The sequence below is a fragment of the Calidris pugnax genome, unplaced genomic scaffold (assembly GCF_001431845.1).
Source record: "Calidris pugnax isolate Ruff unplaced genomic scaffold, ASM143184v1 scaffold1058, whole genome shotgun sequence".
Lineage (NCBI taxonomy): Eukaryota > Metazoa > Chordata > Aves > Charadriiformes > Scolopacidae > Calidris > Calidris pugnax.
Window position 1 is genome coordinate 9142 of NW_015092337.1, and position 3908 is coordinate 13049.

The window sequence follows — 3908 nt, forward strand, 5'->3', positions numbered from 1 at the left end:
CCCCCCCCCCCCCCACCCCACGCACAGCACCCAGTGTGTGTGGCACCCACGTGCACAGCACCCACAGCAGGCACGGCACCCAGTGTGCATGGTGCACACTCACACACACACTCACACACACACCCAGCACCCACAGCAGGCAGGGCACCCACACACGTCACTGCTGCAGGCACGGCCCCCCCTCCCCTTGCACAACAGCACCCAGTGTGCACGGACCCACGTGCACAGCGTCACTGCGGGCACCACAGCCATGTGCGCAGCACCCAGTGTGCACGGCACCCATGTGCCCTACAGCACCCACAGCCCCACTGCAGGCACAGCCCCACATCACAGCCCCACTGCAGGCACAGCCCCACATCCCCAGCACCCACAGCCCCACTGCAGGCACAGCCCCACATCACAGCCCCATTGGAGGCACAGCACCCATTGGAAGCACGGCCCCACATCCCCAGCACCCACAGCCCCACTGCAGGCACAGACCCTTCATCCACAGACCCCACATTGTACCCAGCCCCACTGCAGGCACAGCACCCACATCCCCTGCACCCACGTGCCCCACAGCACCCACGTGCCCCACAGCAGCCACAGACCCATTGCACCCACATTGTGCCCAGCACCCACATGCCCCACATCATCCACAGCCCCACACCCACAGCACCCACAGCCCCACTGCAGGCACACCACTCACATCCACAGCACCCATGTGCCCCACAGCCTGCCCAGCCCCACTGCAGGCACAGCCCCACATCCACAGACCCCACATTGTACCCAGCCCCACTGCAGGCACAGCACCCACATCCCCTGCACCCACGTGCCCCACAGCACCCACGTGCCCCACAGCAGCCACAGACCCATTGCACCCACATTGTGCCCAGCACCCACATGCCCCACATCATCCACAGCCCCACACCCACAGCACCCACAGCCCCACTGCAGGCACACCACTCACATCCACAGCACCCATGTGCCCCACAGCCTGCCCAGCCCCACTGCAGGCACAGCCCCACATCCACAGACCCCACATTGTACCCAGCCCCACTGCAGGCACAGCACCCACATCCCCAGCACCCACGTGCCCCACAGCACCCACGGCCCCAGTGTGGACACTGCACCCACATCCACAGCACCCACATTATGTCCAGGGCCCACATGCATAACCCCACTGCAGGCACAGCCCCACATCCACAGACCCCACATTGTACCCAGCCCCACTGCAGGCACAGCACCCACATCCACAGCACCCACATGCCCCACAGCACCCACAGCCCCCCTGCAGGCACAGCACCCATCCGTACAGCAACCATAGACCCATTGCAGCACCCACACCCACAGCACCCAGATGCCCCACATCATCCACAGCCCCACTGCAGGCACAGCACCCACATCCCCAGCACCCACGTGCCCCACAGCACCCACGGCCCCAGTGTGGACACTGCACCCACATCCACAGCACCCACATTATGTCCAGGGCCCACATGCATAACCCCACTGCAGGCACAGCCCCACATCCACAGACCCCACATTGTACCCAGCCCCACTGCAGGCACAGCACCCACATCCACAGCACCCACGTGCCCCACAGCACCCACAGCCCCATTGCAGGCACAGCAGCCACATCCACAGCACCCATAGACCCATTGCACCCACATTGTGCCCAGCACCCATGTGCCCCATGTCATCCACAGCCCCACTGCAGGCACAGCACCCATCGACCCATTGCAAGACCCACACCCACAGCACCCATGTGCCCCACATCATCCACAGCCCCATTGCAGGCATGGCCCCACATCCACAGCACCCACAGCCCCACTGCAGGCACAGCCCCACATCCACAGACCCCACATTGTACCCAGCCCCACTGCAGGCACAGCACCCATCGACCCATTGCAAGACCCACACCCACAGCACCCATGTGCCCCACATCATCCACAGCCCCATTGCAGGCATGGCCCCACATCCACAGCACCCACAGCCCCACTGCAGGCACAGCACCCATCGACCCATTGCAGTACCCACACCCACAGCACCCATGTGCCCCACATCATCCACAGCCCCATTGCAGGCATGGCCCCACATCCACATCACCCATAGCCCCATGGCAGGCACAGCACCCATCTGCACAGCACCCACAGACCCATTGCAGCACCCACACTGTGCCCAGCACCCACGTGCCCCACAGCACCCACGGCCCCAGTGTGGACACTGCACCCACATCCACAGCACCCACATTATGTCCAGGGCCCACATGCATAACCCCACTGCAGGCACAGCCCCACATCCACAGACCCCACATTGTACCCAGCCCCACTGCAGGCACAGCACCCACATCCACAGCACCCACGTGCCCCACAGCACCCACAGCCCCATTGCAGGCACAGCAGCCACATCCACAGCACCCATAGACCCATTGCACCCACATTGTGCCCAGCACCCATGTGCCCCATGTCATCCACAGCCCCACTGCAGGCACAGCACCCATCGACCCATTGCAGTACCCACACCCACAGCACCCATGTGCCCCACATCATCCACAGCCCCATTGCAGGCATGGCCCCACATCCACAGCACCCACAGCACCACTGCAGGTACAGCACCCATAGACCCATTGGAGCACCCACGTTGTGCGCAGCACCCACATCCCCAACACCCACACGCCCCACAGCACCCACAGCCCCATTGTGGACATTGCGCCCACATCCACAGCACCCACGTTGTGTCCAGGGCCCACACGCATAGCCCCACTGCAGGCACAGACCCACATCTCCAGCACCCACGTGCCCCACAGCATCCACTGCAGGCACAGCCCCACATCCACGGCACCCATAGACCCATTGCATCCACATCCCCAGCACCCATGCTCCCCACAGCACCCACAGCCCCATTTTGGACACTGCACCCACATCCACAGCACCCACGTTTTGTCCAGTGCCCACACACACAGCCCCACTGCAGGCACAGCACCCACATCCCCAGCACCCACGTGCCCCACAGCACCCACAGCCCCATTGCAGGCACAGCACCCATCCACACAGCACCCACAGCCCCATTGCAGGCACAGCACCCATCCACACAGCACCCACAGACCCATTGCAGGCACAGCACCCATCCACACAGCACCCACAGACCCATTGCAGGCACAGCCCCACATCCCCAGCACCCATAGACCTATTGCAGGCACAGCCCCACATCCCCAGCACCCATAGACCTATTGCAGGCACAGCCCCACATCCCCAGCACCCATAGACCTATTGCAGCACCCATGTTGTGCGCAGCACCCACAGGCACACTGCAGGCACAGCACTCACATCCACAGCACACCCAGCCCCATTGCAGGCATGGCCCCACATCCACATCACCCATAGCCCCATGGCAGGCACAGCACCCATCTGCACAGCACCCACAGACCCATTGCAGCACCCACACTGTGCCCAGCACCCACGTGCCCCACAGCACCCACAGCCCCATTTTGGACACTGCACCCACATCCATGGCACCCACTTTGTGTCCAGGGCCCACACGCATAACCTCACTGCAGGCACAGCCCCACATCCACAGCACCCATAGACCCATTGCACTCACATCCCCAGCACCCACATTGTCCCCAGCATCCATGTGCCCCACAGCACCCACAGCCCCACTGCAGGCACAGCCCCACATCCCCAGCACCCACAGCACCCACAGCCCCACTGCAGGCACAGCCCCACATCCCCAGCACCCACAGACCCATTGCAGCACCCATGTTGTGCCCAGCACCCACGTGCCCCACAGCCCCATTGCAAGCACAGCCCCACATCCCTAGCACCCACATTGTCCCCAGCACCCACGCTGTGCCCATCCCCCACGTGCCCCACATGCCGTGCCCAACCCCTTCCCCAGAGCCCCCCCCTTTCCCCCCCCTGCTGCCCAGC